At 37.3% G+C, this 16,590-nt stretch overlaps 1 protein-coding gene and 1 pseudogene across 2 annotated transcripts in view; both read right to left on the bottom strand.

Moving 5' to 3' along the window:
* KCNH1 (potassium voltage-gated channel subfamily H member 1) overlaps positions 1–16,590 on the bottom strand; it is a 466,004-nt gene that overhangs the window by 427,658 nt on the left and 21,756 nt on the right. The window lies entirely within an intron of this gene.
* LOC101092659 lies at positions 5,028–7,104 on the bottom strand (annotated as a pseudogene).

Below are 16,590 nucleotides of genomic sequence, written 5' to 3'. Positions count from 1 at the left end.
AAAACTTAAAAGCAGAGGAAGAGGGAGAGAGGCATAATTTTAAAGGAGTAACAATAAAAACCAATGGCTGACTCCTCAAAAGAAAATATGGAAGACAGAAGACCATGGAATAAAGTTTTTAAATTTTAAGAGAGTGACACCAACCAAAAAAGTTATATCCAGTTAAAATGTCCTTCAAGGCAAACCATAAGAAACTCTTAAAAACTGAGAACAAACTAAGGGTTAATGGGGGGGGAGGGGGGGAGGGAGGGGAAAGTGGATGATGGGCATTGAGGAGGGCACCTGTTGGGATGAGCACGGGGTGTTGTATGGAAACCAATTTGACAATAAATTTCATATAAAAAATAAATAAATAAAATAAAAATAAAATGTCCTTCAAAAGTGAAGGTGAAATAAAGACATTTTCAGACACACAAAAACTCCTTAATAAATCCATGTTTATGATGTTTTCTTATTGTTTTCCTCCCTGTCCCATTTTACTTACTGTATTACTAGTTATTATAAAAGGATATAACTCAGAAATAGCCATATGGAAGAGATGCATAGAGCAGGGTTTATGGGAAGGGTACAGAGCTTCCATGATGTCTGGGTGCTCCACTTCCCCCCATTTTCACATGTTTGCCAACCCAGAAGTTTATCAACTCTTGCTGTTCAAGAGTTTTTATAGCACTTAATCTGTAGCTGCCCTTCATTTCCCCTTCCTGGAGGTCAGGGGGTGGGTCTGAAACTTCCAATACTCTAATCACTTGATCTTTCTGGTGACCAGCTCCATCTCAAGGCTATCTGGAGACCCCATGTTAAGTTGTCTCATTAGCATAAACTCAAGTGTGCTCAAAAGGATTTCTAATGCATGACAAAAGACTATCCTATCACTCAGGAATTTCCAAGGGTCTTAGGAACTCTGTGCCAGAAACTTGAGACAAAGACCATATACGTTTGTTACACCATACTAGCAATGAAGCTACCTCTTACCTATCAGATGAAGCTGTTACTTTAAACTGTGAAGACTGTGTCCATAGGGAGAGCAATGCACTTCATGCCTCTCTCACATACACGTTTCTCCAATTCCTTAACCAGAGCTGATATTTATATTCAGTTGGTACCACCAGTGAAGTTGTACTGGTTTCTTATAACTGGGATCTATTTTTATTAGTTTAGCATCTGCTCTGATTGATTGGTGTCTATGCCTGAATAATAACTAGAGTCAGATCATTGTCTATAAGTCTATGGTCAGGAAAACAGAAACCACTGCTTTTTGGGCAGGAAAGTATTTATAAAACTTTTGAAAGTGTGGAAGAGGGCAATGGACAGCGAAAGTCATCAGTTATATTTGGAAATCAGAAAGTTTCAGGAATTACATGAAACTGACACCAATCATCTCAACAGCCTGTTACACCAAAACATGGTGTTCAGTAGAAAGCCTAGAAACCACTGCAAAATCTCATACCTGATGTCGCTGAAGACCACATGCCTGCCTGCTAAGACTGACTGAGCCATAATGATTTCTACTGTCTTCCACCTTCCACAATCTAGCATGAATAACTCTTACTGTAAGAATCAAAACCCAAACCCTGATGACAAGGGAGTTTAGGAAATGCAGTTTCCAAACTTCTGGCCACTGTAGCATCATACAATGTCTGGCACCTCTAGAGATTCCCTGAGAGCTAATTGCAAACTTAAAACAAGAAGAGAAGGATTACGGTTTCTAATAATGTTAAGATTTTGCTATCTTATGTTGTACAGAAATACGGAGAGTAAGTGTTAAAATGAATTCTAAAGGCATTAGAGCAAGAAAGGAAGAGTATAATTTTAGATGCTCACTGAATTTACTGATATTGGTATTGAAATAGACAGGATAGACCAGGTTATGCTGAGGCAACAAACAACCTGAAAATCTCAGTAGTACTTTAAAAAACAAACATTACTTCTTCTTCACACTACATATCTACTATAGAGCACTAAGGGAAGTTTACTCATTAAAGACACTCAAGGACCCATACTGATGGAGACCATCTTGACGCATGATTCCATGTATGCAGAAACAGGAAAAAGATATTATGATGAATCACATGTAGTTCTCAAAACTTCTGCTGAAAGCATACATGTTACTTCAGTTCATAGTTCATTGGCAAAGCAAGTTGCATAGTGTGGGGTGAATACCAATATTATTTTGGATTTATCCTGTGCAAACTGCCCTCCAAACTCCTAAATTATGTCCCTCAACATATGTCCCTTGTCCATAATTATGTCCCTTGACAGTACTATTGAAAAGTTAAGTCAGTTACTGTCCTTGGTGCTAACTGGAAACACTACATTTGAACTGAACTACCTTACATCAGAAGAGATAGGATCCTGGATTGGCAGAGAGCAGGTAGATACACTTAATATCTGAAGTAGCATTGGGAAGGAAGAAGTTCCTGAGAGTCAGGGATATGACAGGATCTGTATAAGAGACTCCAAGTCTACTTTTCTAATCAGCTATATGCATTAGAAGCTCAGGCCTGTTGCATTCATCCAGGTACAGATGGATCCAAGAATTGTGGTCACCCATTTCCTTTCAAGGCAGTGACTTCATCCATTAGTGCATGTCAGTGTATTCATTTCCTAGGGCTACTGTAACAAATTACCATAAACTGGATGATTTAAAACAAGAGATATCTATTCTTTTACAGTACTGAAGGCCAGAAATCCAAAATTAAGATGCCAACGTTTCTAGGGGGGGAACCTTCCTTGCCTTTTCCAGCTTCTGGTGTCTTCCAACAGTCCTTGGCTTATAGACCCATTTTCCAATCCCTGTCTCTGTCTTCACATTGTCTCCATTGTGTCTCTGTGTGTCCAAATCTCTCTCACCTTTCTAATATAAAAATAGTAGTCATTATATTTAGAACCTACCCTCCAAAACCAGACAAAGACCCTACTAAAAAGGAGTACTACAGACCAATATCCCTGATGAACATGGATGCAAAAATTCTCAACAAGACACTAGCCAACCGGATCCAAAAATACATTAAAGAATTATTCTCCAAATCAAGTGGGACTTATTCCTGGGATGCAGGGCTGGTTCAATATCCACATATCAATCAATATGATACATCCCATTAATAAAACAAAGGGTAAGAACTACATGATCCTCTCAATAGATGCTGAAAAGCATTTGATAAAATACAGCAGCCTTTCTTGATAAAAACCCTCAAGAAAGTAGGGGTAGGGAAAGAAAGTAGGGTAGGGGTAGCCTCAGCAATCAGACAACACAAAGAAATAAAAGGCATTCAAATCAGCCAGGAGGAAGTCATACCTTCACTCTTCGCAGATGACATGGAACTCTACAAGGAAAACCCAAAAGATTCCACCAAAAACTGCTAGAACTGATCCATGAATTCAGCAAAGTTGCAGGATATAAAATCAACGCACAGAAATCAATTGCATTCCTATACACCAACAATGAAGTGACAGAAAGAGAAATCAAGGAATCGATCCCATTTACAGTTGCACAAAAAAACATAAAATACCTAGGAATAAATCTAACCAAGAGGTGAAAAATCTATACACTGAAAACTATAGAAAGCTTATGAAAGAAATTGAAGAAGACACAAAAAAATGGAAAAAGATTCCATGCTCCTGGATAGGAAGAACAAATATTGTTAAAATGTCGATACTACCCAAAGCAATCTACATATTCAATGCAATCCCTATCAAAGTAACATGAGCATTCTTCACAGAGCTGGAACAAATAATCCTAAAATGTTTATGGAACTAGAAAAGACCCCGAATAGCCAAAGCAATCTTGAAAAAGAAAACCAAGGCAGGAGGCATCACAATCCCAGACTTCAAGCTGTACTACAAAGCTGTAATCATCAAGACAGTATGGTACTGGCCCAAGAACAGACACTCAGATCAATGGAACAGAATAGAGAACCCAGAAATGGACCCACAAATGTATGGCCAACTAATCTTTGACAAAGCAGGAAAGGATATCCACAGGAATAAGAACAGTCTCCTCAGCAAGTAGTGCTGGGAAAACTGGGCAGTGACATGCAGAAGAATGAACCTGGACCACTTTCTTACACCGTACACAAAAACAAACTCAAAATAGAATGAAGACCTCAATGTAAGACATGAAGCCATCAAAATCCTAGAGGAGAAAGCAGGCAAAAACCCCTTTGACCTCAGCCACAGCAACTTCTTACTTGACATGTCTCTGGAGGCTAGAAAAACAAAAGCAAAAAAGAACTATTGGGACCTCATCAAAATAAAAAGTTTTCACACAGTGAAAGAAACAGCAAAACTAAAAAGCAACGGAATGGGAAAAGATCTTTGCAAATGACATATCAGATAAAGAGTTAGTATCCAAAATCTATAAAGAATTTATCAAAATCAACACCCAAAAAACAAATAATCCAGTAAAGAAATGGGCAAAAGACATGAATAGGCACTTTTCCAAAGACAACATCCAGATGGCTAATAGACACATGAAAAGTGCTCAACATCACTCATCATCAGGGAAATACAAATCAAAACCATGATGGAATACCATCTCATACCTGTCAGAATGGCTAAAATTAACAACTTAGGCAGCAACAGATGTTGGTGAGGATGCGGAGAAAGAGGAACACTTTTGCACTGTTGATGGGAATGCAACAGCCACTTTGGAAAACAGTATGGAGGTTCCTCAAAAAATTAAAAATAGAACTACCCTATGACCCAGCAATTGCATTACTAGGTATTTATCCAAGGGATACAGGTATGCTATTTCGAAGGGGCACATGCACCTCAATGTTTATAGCAGTACTATCAACAATAGCCAAAGTATGGAAAGAGCCCAAATGTCCATCAATGGATGAATGGATAAAGAAGAGGTGATACACACACACACACACACACACACACACACACACACACACTAATGGAATACTACTCAGCAATCAAAATGAATGAAATCTTGCCATCTGTAGCAACGTGGATGGAACTAGAGTCTATTATGCAAAGCAAAATCAGTCAGTCAGAGAAAGACAAATATGACCTCATACATATGTGGAATTTAAGATACAAGACAGATGAGCATAAGGGAAGGGAAGCAAAAATAATATAAAAACGGAGAGGGAGACAGACCATAAGAGACTCTTAAATACAGAGAACAAACTGAAGAGTGCTAGAGGAGTGTTGGGTGTGGGGGATGGCTAAATGGGTGAGGGGCATTAAGGAAGATGCTTGATGGGATGAGTACTGGGTGTTATATGTAAGTGATGAATCACTAAATTCTATTGTTGAAATCAGTAATTGTAAAGTTACTTGTCTGAAACTGCTGTCAAACCAACAAGACCACATTTATGTATCCATCGATTTCAGGACTGTTGGTAACCTGGGCATATTTTCCCCCAAATAACCTTGTCTCCTTGTGTCACAAGACCCAACTCACTTATGCTCACTTCAATGACAGTACCTTTTGTAAGAACACCCAAAAATGTATATAGTGAGGATGAGAGATTCTCTTTTATACCAACTATTGGCAGGCAAAAGGTGGCTTTCAATTCAGGATGTGTTACATGGACCTTTTTGAAAAGTAAGCCCACTGGCCTAATGAATTTTTCATATTTAGGTGGTTTTAGAGTAAAGCCATCTCCAACAAAGCCGACTTTAGTAACCATCCTCTTCCATGCTTTCTTCTTTCTCTTTCCTGTTCGAATAACTTTTAATACTTCTGTTTGTCCCTGGGCACGAACTTTGAGCAAAGGACTTCCCATTTTGCTGCTTTCTCTTTTCATTTTTGTTTAATCATGTTGGGAAGTACTTTAGCTTGGGACTGTCCCTCCCTGTCCAGTACATATTCAGGTACTGCTCCTTGTGGAGCCTTTTCATCATTCTTTTGCTTGGTGTTTCTCTTTTCATGCATCTTGATAGTCTTTTTCATTTGTATTTTCTCAGGATGGCGCTGTTTACGGTGGAACTTAGCTTTCAGACCAATCATCTTTTTTGCCTTCTTTGAATGTTGATGAGCCTCTCAACCTTCTTTCTTTCTCTTTTTCTCATGGTAATCTAAATGATAGCCACAGTGCTTCCGGTGTAACTCAACATGTTCATTTTGTGGCTTGGTGATAGCGGCAGAGCCCCCTGGTGCAGCTACAGGGCGCGAAGAAACTCTCAATTTTCTGGTCTTACAGACCCGCGAGCTCACTCCAAGCAACCCGCGATGGGAAAGAGACATTTCTAAAACAACCGACTTCAAAGAAAGCATGACACATCAGTTCCAAACCCAGGTTTTTTAGAGAGCTCTCAGGACTTCTTAAGTATTAGGGCTGGAACTGATGTAATTTTTCCATACAGGTCACACAGCCAGCTCAGAGTCAAGGCAAGGAGATATACAGAGCATAAATACTAGCATGTTCATTGGGGCCTATGAAAGCTTCGGCCTACTACACTTGCCTTCCTTTCCACAACTGTGACTGGAGGGATGGGTTAATGGGGTCAAGCTGTCAAAGAACTTTGAGGCTTTAGTGTTAGAGAGAGCCATCTAGGATGATGGAAGTCGTTATGAAGAGAAGACAGGAGCCAAAATCTTCAAGAGTGAGGGGAGTAACCTTAAGATGTGAAGATACAGCAATGAGGATAGTCAGATAGTATCAATTCCAGAGAAAGGAGTGTTACATAAGGATGGAAAAGTGAAGGTCTAGAACATGGATGGCACTAGCAGAATGTTGATTGCTACAGGCCTCTTTTTATGGAAATGTGAGAAGCAGCAGCCTCCATTCAAGTAATCTTTCCAAACTTATTATAAGCAGTATTACTTGTCTTTGCTGCAAAAGGAAGTAAAATACTTTTACAAGGTTTCAGAGAAAGCATTGATCAGAATCCCTCCAAGGACTTAAGAATGCTTCTTTAAGTAATTGTCACATAAGCATGGTAGTGTGGCCCTCAAAGTAGTTAGAGTCTGATTTAGGGAGAAAAACTTGGAAAAGACAACCTAAGTACACCAGTAATTGTACTTGGCTTCAGTAAATAGTACTTAAGAAAATAATTAAGTAACTCCAGGCAAATGATATATAAAACAAAACAAAACTCCATAAGGTAGTCGATTAACATACAAAAAGAAACATTTAATTTTTTTAATGTTTGTTTATTTTTGAGAGAGACAGAGACAGAGACAGAGCATGAGTGGGGAAGGAGCAGAGACAGGGAGAGACAGAATCTGAAGCGGACTGTAGGCTCTGAGCTGTCAGCACACAGCTGATGCGGGTCTCAAACTCACAAACTGCAAGATCATGACCTGAGCCAAAGGCAGACACTTAACCCACTGAGCCACCCAGTCGCCCCCAAAAAGAAACATTTAAAAAATTGGCTCCTTTCTCATACATACTCACAGTTTAATATAAAAAACCTTTTTATATTGTAAAAAATGAAAGGTAATATGAGGATCAAAATATGAACTTTTCCTATTAAACATCATTTAGACTTACCAAACCTTTACCAATTAAATGTACTCACCAAGAACTACATGCCTCTTGTCAGCCAAAAACAAAGAACAAAAACAGAAGAAGAAGAGGACACATTCTTCTCGGAGGCTGACTGAACCTCAAAAATAGTGCTGAGCAGGGTCAGGCTATGCATGCTAAGAAAATCAGAAAGAAAAAAGGCAACTTTTAAATACTTGCAAGAAGGAGGCGGTCCCATTTATGGGCTGATAAAATAAATGTCTTTCTCCATAGCTGGGTGTCAGAATAGCCGCGATTGGAAATCCCCACAGAGAAGGGTATCTCTAGGTGAGAGCCAGGTTTCAGTTAAGCCAAGACTTGAAGGTTGAGTTCCCAGTCATAGTTTGAGATTATTCAAGAGTGTTTAATCTGTGGACTAGAAGTTCCTAAACATGCAGTGAAATGATTTGGAAAGAGGTGGGAAGTAAAGTTTAAGACTAGGCCAAGGACAAGAAACTTAGGTGTTGATTAATGAAAACAGGGATGAGGGGCTCCTGGATAGCTCAGTTGTTTAGGCAACCGACTTCGGCTTGGGTCATGATCTCGCGGTTTGTGAGTTTTGAGCCCCGCGTTGGGCTTTGTGCTGACAGCTTGGAGCCTGGAGCCTGCTTCGGATTTTGTGTCTCCCTCTGTCTCTGCTCCTTCCCCACTCATGCTCTGTCTCTCTCTCTCTGCCCCTCCCCTGCTCACGCTCTGTGTCTGTCTCTCAATAATAAATAAACATTTTTTAAAAAATGAAAACAGGGATGAGCAACAAGGTGAGTTTAATCCTTACAGCCTCTCTGAGGATGACAGGCACCTGACAGGCACCTGGCTCACCATGCAGGCAGGCATCTCCCCAACCCCATCCAGGTCACCATGTAGCACCCTGAGCTTTGGGCACACCTCACTCAGCTTAAACTCCTGTTACTCCCCAGCAGCTCGCATTTCTGTTTATTAGGTGTCTATTCTCCCTGATGACCACAGTTCCTGATCTTCAGAAAAAGGTATTTTGGACATATAACCTATAGTTTTTATATTCTAGACTGCTTTTCTCTAAACGTTAATCATACATTTCTCATGGTGCTTAAAATGCCCTTATAAGAATTTCTCTGCAGATCCAGGATAATTGGCAAAGAAGTCACTGACGGTGGTAGACTATACATAACTTGGGTCTGGATGTTGTAGGAGTCCTTTGCAGAATTCCCTTTGCTATTTGAAATGTAAATTTATTCTATCTATAAAGGCAAATTCAATTTCAATACAAAAATAGAATTATTTTCTAGGTGCAAAACTTACTATCTCTTTGATGCCCCCTACTGTGGTATCCTGTTAACCACAGAAATATATCAAAACCTGGAAGCAATCAGCAAAGTTTTAGGTTTCTAGAAGAATGCCTTTCAAAACCTGGCTCATTCTTCTTAAAACAAAAAAAAATCTTTACTTAGTTCTCTGGGTTATAAAATGTGTGTGTTTTTTGTGAAAAACCCTGCAAGAGTTTCAATCAAAAGTCAGAAGCTTGTTAAACCTTTTTTTCTTGAGTCTTAGTGTACAGTACATTAAAATGCATAAGAACAGGCAACAGATGAAGCTTTGTTCTTGAACAACCCCCTGGATGTCTGCAGACTTGATACTTAAAATTACCTTAATTCAAGGTTGGAAAGACTTTCTTCTTGTTTCAAAGCCCTTCCATATCAGCCTCTTACCAACATGTCTTAAGATGATATGATGACAAATGCAATAGAAACCAAGGAGGGTGGGGGTAATTAGCATTTCAAAGCAATTTCTCTTTCTAAAGAGCCTAAAATTTTTAAATAAAATGTTATTTTAAGACAAACTATCAGGGTCTCAAAAATTCTTGACATTGACCAAGAAACTTATTCTCCAAAAATTTGGGGGAAAACTCAGAAAATGTTCTGACTTCATTTAAAACGTATTATTATTTTAGGGGTGCCTGGGTGGCTCAGTCAGTTGAACATCTGACTTCAGCTCAAGTCATGGTCTCGTGGGTTGGAGCCCTGCGTCCAGCTCTGCACTGACAGCTCAGAGCCTGGAGCCTGCTTCGGGTTCTGTGTCTCCCTCTATCTCTCTGCCCCTCCCTTGCCTACTCTCTCTCTCTTTCTGTATTATTATTATTATTATTATTATTATTATTATTATTATATTATGTATTATTATTTTATATGCCTCAGATCCACCAAGATTTTGAAATAAATTTAATCATATAACATTGATTATGGCCGTGCTATACTTCAGAAGAATTTATACAAATGTGGAATGTGGCTCAGTATCTTTGTTGCCACATAATATTAAGATTGTTCTCAATAATAACAATTTTGTGGTTTGTAATACTCCCTTGGCAGTTTTGCCTAGCTTCCCATAAAAAAAAATAAAATTTATTGTTGCCAAAAGTTTAGTAGTATCTTATATAGAAAAGGAATTTTGAAGTAACTTAGTAACTCCCAACTACAAATAAGCTACTTAGCAGTCAGTAGATAGTGGGTTTCTGAGAACTGGAAATATTTTTTTTCTGGTGAGTAGTAAAGCAGTCATTCAAATTTGGATATAAACGGGAAAATGTAGTTTTTCCAAACCTGAAACTTGTCATATTTTTCTTGGTGGTGAGAGGGAAGGACTAAATATTCTCTATCACTTAAAATAATTTTGAAGCTAATTTTTTTGGTGCTTTCAAAGAAACGCTACAGAGAAAGGTTGCATGATTGAGCTTAGTGCTACAATGAGGAAAATGCAAATCAGCAAAGAATACTCCACCTCACTAAAAGCTAGAAATCTAAGTCAGACCTAGGGCAGCATGACGCAGTCTGAGGAACTCTGTTCTGGCCTCATATAAGGACATGTTGGATGTAAAGGATCAGTGTGGGGCCCTATTTCTGCCTGCAGTTTAGTGGATTCTCAAGAATTTGTGTGGTTGGAATTGAAATCCTGTTTAGAAAGGTTAACAGATTTAGGATTGTTTCCTCTAGGGAAGAGAAGAAGCAATCTCATGTCTTTATAGTCTTAGATTCTTTTGTGTAGCATTTTACAGTTTAAATATTGCTTCCAAATGCATTATCTCATTTTGATCATGACTAAGGTATTCACCAAACAGGTTAGATAAAAACAAAATAAAAATGACTTTTTCTGTTTTTTTAAGGTTTTATTTTAATTCCAGTATAGTTAACACATAGTGTAATATTAGTTTCAGGTGTACAACACAGTGATTCAACATTTCCATACATCACCCAATACTCATTACAACACATGCACTCCTTAATCCCCATCACCTATTTTACCCATCCCCCACCCCCCGCAACTTCCCTTCTAGTAACCATGACTTTGTTCTCTACAGTTAGAGACTGCTTCTTGATTTCTCTCTCTCTCTCTCTCTCTCTCTCTCTCTCTCTCTCTCTCTCTCTCTCATTTTCCCCCCTTTGTGTTGTTTCTTAAATCCTACAGGTAAGTGAAATCATATGGTATTTGTCTTTTTCTGACTTATATCACTTAGCATTATACTTTCTAGCTCCACCCAAGTCATTGCAAATGGCAAGATTTTGTTCTTTTTTTTGGCTGAGGAATATTCCATTATATATATATCCATTATGTCCAATAAATATTCCATTATCTCTATCTATCTATCTATCTACCTATCACTTCTTCTTTATCCATTCATCTATCTATGGACACTTGAGCTGCTTCCATAATTTGGCTATTGTAAATAATGTTGCTAGAAATATAGAGGTGCCTATATCCTTTCAAATTACTGTTTTCCTATTCTTTGACTAAATACCCAGGAATGTGATTATTGAATCATAGGGTAGTTCTATTTTTAATTTTTTGAGGAAACTCTGTACAGTTTTCCATAGTGACTGTACCAGTTTGCATTCCCACCAACAGTGCAAGAAGGTTCCTTTTTCTCTGCATCCTCACAAACACTTGTTTCTTGTGTTTTAGATTTTAGCCATTTTGACAAGTGTGAGGTGATACGTCATTATAGTTTTGGTTTGCATTTCCCTGATGATGAATGAGGTTGAGCATCTTTTTGATGTTGAGATGCTTGCCATTTGTATGTTTTTGGAGAAATGTCTATTGGTGTCTTCTGTACATTTTTTAATTGGATTGTTTGTTTTGGGGGGTGTTGAGTTATAGAAGTTCTTTATATACTTTGGATACTAACCTTTTATTGGATATGTCATTTGGAAATATCTTCTCCTATTCAGTAGGTTGTCTTTTAGTTTTGTTGATTATTTCCTTTGCTGTGCAGAGGTTCCTATTTTGAGGTCATCCCAGTGGTTTATTTTTGCTTTTGTTTCCCTTGTCTTAGGAGACATATCTAGAAAAATGTTGCTATGGGCGATGCAAGAGAAATTGCTGCCTGTGTCCTTTTCTAGGATTTTTATAGTTTTAGGTCTTGCACTTAGGTCCTTAATCCATTTTGAGGTTTCTTGGTGTATAGTATAAGAAAGTGGTCCAGTTTCATTCTTTTGCATGTAGCTGTCCAGTTTTCCCAACACCATTTGTTGAAGAGACTGTCTTTTTTCCATTGCGTATTCTTGCCTCCTTTATTGAAGATTAATTGACCATATAGTCATGGGTTTATTTCTGGGTATTCTGTCTCATTATATTGATCTATGTGTCTATTTTTGTGCCAGTGCCATACTGTTTGTCTTACCACACCTTTGTAGCAAACTTGAAATCTGAAATTGTGATACATCCACCGTTGCTTTTTTTTTTTTTTCAAGATTGATTTAGCTATTCAGAGTCCTCTGTGGTTCCATACAAATTTTAGTATTGTTTGTTCTGATTCTGTGAAAAATGCTGTTGGTATTTTGATAGGGATTGCATTAAACGTGTAGATTGCTTTCGGTAGTATGAACATTTAACAAACTTTGTTCTTCCAATCCTTTCTTTCATCTTTTCAGTTAAGTTTATTCCTAGGTATTTTATTATTTTTGGTGCAGTTGTAAATAAGATTGTTTTCTTAATTTCTCTTTTCTGCTGCTTCATTTTAGGTGTATATAAATGCAACAGATTTCTACACATTGATTTTGTATCCTGTGACCTTACTAAATTCATGTATCAGTTCTAGTAGGTTTTTGTTAGAGTCTTTAGGATTTTCTATATATACTATCATGTCATCTGCAAATAGTGGAAGTTTTACATCTTCCTTACTAATTTGGATGCCTTTTATTCCTTTCTCTTGTCTGATTGCTGTGCCTAGGACTTCCAGTACCATGTTGAATAAAACTGGTGAGAGTGGACATTCTTGTCTCGTTCCCAGAGGAAACGATCTGTTTTTTACCATCGGATATGATGTTAGCTGTGGGTTTTTCATATATGGCCTTAGAGGTATGTTTCCTCTAAACACTACATTGTTGAAGGTTTTTATCATGAATGGATATTGTACTTTGTCAACTCCTTTTTCTGCATCTATTGAAATGATCATATGGTTTTTATCCTTTTCTTATTAATGTGATGTATCACTTTGATTTATTTGAGAATACTGAACCCCACTTACATCCCAGAGATAAGTCTCACTTGATCTTAGTGGACCTTTTTTTTTTAAAGTAGTCTCCACACCCAACATGTACCCCAATGCAGAACTTGAACTCATGACCCCTGAGATCAAGACCTGAAGCTAAAACCAAGAGTCAGACGCTCAACCGACTGAGCCACCCAGGCACCCCAGTGAATCATTTTTTAACGTATTTTTGAATTTGGTTTGTTAATATTTTGTTGAGGATTGTTGCAACTACAAATATTGGCTTGAAGTTCTCTTTTTTTTGTAATGTCTTTACCTGGTTTTGGTATCAGGATAATGCTGGCCTCATAGAATGAATTTGGAAGTTTTCCTTCCTCTTCTATTTTTTGGACTAGTTTGAGTAGAATAGGTATTAAGTCTTCTTTAAATGTTTAGTAGAATTCACTTGTGAAGCTGTCTGGCCCTGGACTTTTGTTTGTTGGAAGTTTTTTGATTACTGATTCAATATCATTACTGGTAATCAATCTGTTCAAATTTTCTAGTTTTTCCCGGTTGAGTTTTGGAAGGTTATGTTTCTAGGAATTTAACCATTTCTTCTAGGTTGCTCAATTTGTTGTCATATAGTTTTTCATAATATTCTGCTATAATCCTTTGTATTTCTGTGATGTCAGTTGTTATTTCTCCTCTTTCATTTCTTTTTCTTAATTTTATTTTTTATTTTTTAAATTTACATCCAAATGAGTTAGCATATAGTGAAACAATGATTTCAGGAGTAGATTCCTTAATGCCCCTTACCCATTTAGCCCATCCCCCCCCACAACCCCTCCAGTAACCCTCAGTTTGTTCTTCATATTTATGAGTCTCTTCTGTTTTGTCCCCCTCCCTGTTTTTTTTATTATTTTTGTTTTCCTTCCCTTATGTTCATCTGTTTTGTCTCTTAAAGTCCTCATATGAGTGAAGTCATATGATGTTTGTCTTTTTCTGACTAATTTCACTTAGCATAATACCCTCCAGTTCCATCCACGTAGTTGTAAATGGCAAGATTTCATTCTTTTTGATTGCCAAGTAATACTCCATTGTATGTATGTGTATATATATATATGTATATGTATGTATATATAAAGAAGATGTGGTATATATATATATATATATATATATATATATATATATATATATACCACATCTTCTTTATCCATTCATCCATCGATGGACATTTGGGCTCTTTCCATACTTGGGCTATTGTTGATAGTGCTGCTATAAACATGGGGGTGTCTGTGTCCCTTCGAAACAGTACACCTGTATCCCGTGGATAAATGCCTAGTAGTGCAATTGCTGGATCATAGGGTAGTTCTATTTTTAGTTTTTTGAGGAACCTCCATACTGTTTTCCAGAGTGGCTGCACCAGCTTGCATTCCCATCTCCTCTTTCATTTCTGATTTTGTTTCTTTGAATCCCCTCTCTCTCTCTCTTTTCATGATTCTGGCTAAAAGTTTATCAATTTTGTTGTTACTTTCAAAGAACCACCTCCTGGTTTTATTGATCTGTTTTATTGTTTTTTAGTTTCTTTTTGTTTGTTCATTTTGTTTTGTATTGCTTCTATATCATTTATTTCTGCTCTAATCTTTATTATTTCCTTCCTTTTACTGTATTTGGGTTTTTTGTTGTTGTTGTTGTTCATTTTTTAGATCCTTTAGGTATAAGGTTAGGTTGTTTGAGGTTTTTCTTACTTCCTGAGGAAGGCCTATATTGTTATAAACTTTCCTCTTATAACTGCTTTTGCTGCATCTCAAAGATTTTGGACCATTGTGTTTTCTTTATCATTTGTCTCCATGTATTTTTTTATTTCCTCTTTGATTTCTTGGTTGACTCATTCATTGTTTAGTAGCATGTTATTAAACCTCTATGTTTTGAGCTCTTCCTAGATTTTTTTCTTGTGGTTGATTTCTAGTTTCAGAACATTGTGGTCAGGAAAGATGCATGGTATGACTGATCTTTTTGAATTTGTTGAGATTTGTTGTGTGGCCTAATATGTGATCTGTTCTGGAGAAAGTTCAATGTGCACTTGAAAAGAATGTGTATTCTACTGTTTTAGGATGGAATGTTCTGAATATATTTGTTAGGTCCATCTGGTCCAATGTGTCATTCAAAGCCTCTAATTCCCTGTTGATCTTCTGTTTGCATGATCTGTCTATTGATGTAAGTGGGGTGCTATTATTGTATTATTATCAATTACTTCCTTTTTTAAAACCTTATTTATTTATCTTGAGAGAGAGAGAGAGAGTGCAGGGAAGGGGCAGAGAGAGAATCCCAAGCAGGTTCCATGCTGTCAGTGCAAAGCCCGACATAGGGCTCAAACTCATGAACTGTGAGATCATGACCTGAGCCAAAATCAAGAGTCTGACATTTAACTGACTGAGCCACCCTGGTACCCCCAATTATTTCCTTTATGTTTGTCATTAACTGCTTTAAATAGTTGGGTGCTTCTTTGTTGGGGGCAGAAATATTTACTATTGTTAAATCTTCTTGCTGGATTGTTCTCTTTATTATTAAATAGTATCCTTCTTCGCCTTTTGTTACCCTCTTGGTTTTGTACTTTGTCAAATACTTTTTCTGCATCTATTGAAATGATCATATGGTTTTTATCCATTTCTTATCGATGTATCACATTGATTTGAGAATGTTGAACCACACTACATCCCAGAGATAAATCCCATTTGATCTTGGTGAATCTTTTTTTTTTTTTATTTTGTCCAATATAAGTATTGCTACCCCAGCTTCTTTTAACATCCATTTGCATGATAAATGCTGATCCATTCCTTCACTTTCAATCTGCATGTGTCTGTAGGTCTGGAATGAATCCTTGTAGGCAGCATGGGGATGGGTCTTATTTTTTATCCATTCTATCACCCTATGTCTTTTGATTGGAGCATTTAGTCCATTTATATTCAGAGTGTTATTTACAGGTATGTATTTATTGCCATTTTGTTATTGTATTTATTGCCATTTTGTTATTGTTTTATAGTTGTTTTTGTAGTTTGTTCCTTTCTTCCCTCGCTCTTTTCTCTCATGATTAGTAGGCTTTCTTTAGTGATATACTGGGATCCCTTTGTCTTTATTTTTTGCATTTCTATTACTGGCTTTTGATTGGTGGTTACTATTCTGCATATAGTAGTCTATCTTAAGTCGATGGCTGCTTAAGTTTGAACCCATTTTTTACATTTCTCCTCCCCATATTTAAGTATACTGTGTCATACTTTACATCCTTTTATCCTGTGAGTCCTTTGACTGATTTTTCAGGTACACTTATCGTTACTACTTTTGTGTTTTCTACTTTCCTTATTCTTGATTATGGTCTTTCCTTTTCATTCAGAGTCCCCTTTGACATTTCTTGTAGGGCTAGGTCAGTGGTCATGAATTTCTTTAACTTTTGTTTGTCTGGGAAACTCTTTACCTCTCCATCTATTCCAAATGATAGCCTTCCTGGATAGAATATTCTGGGCTGTAGATTTTTTCCTTTCAGCCCTTTGAATATTTTCATACCATTCCCTTATGGCCTGCAATGTTTCTGCTGAAAAATCAGCTAACAGCCTTATGGAGTTTCCCTTGTATGTAACTGTTTTCTTCTCTCTTGGTGCTTTTAAAATTCTTTCCTGGAGCACTTGGGTG

This window comes from Felis catus, chromosome F1 (genome assembly GCF_018350175.1).
Source record: "Felis catus isolate Fca126 chromosome F1, F.catus_Fca126_mat1.0, whole genome shotgun sequence".
NCBI lineage: Eukaryota > Metazoa > Chordata > Mammalia > Carnivora > Felidae > Felis > Felis catus.
This window is presented reverse-complemented; position numbering and strand designations above follow the sequence as displayed.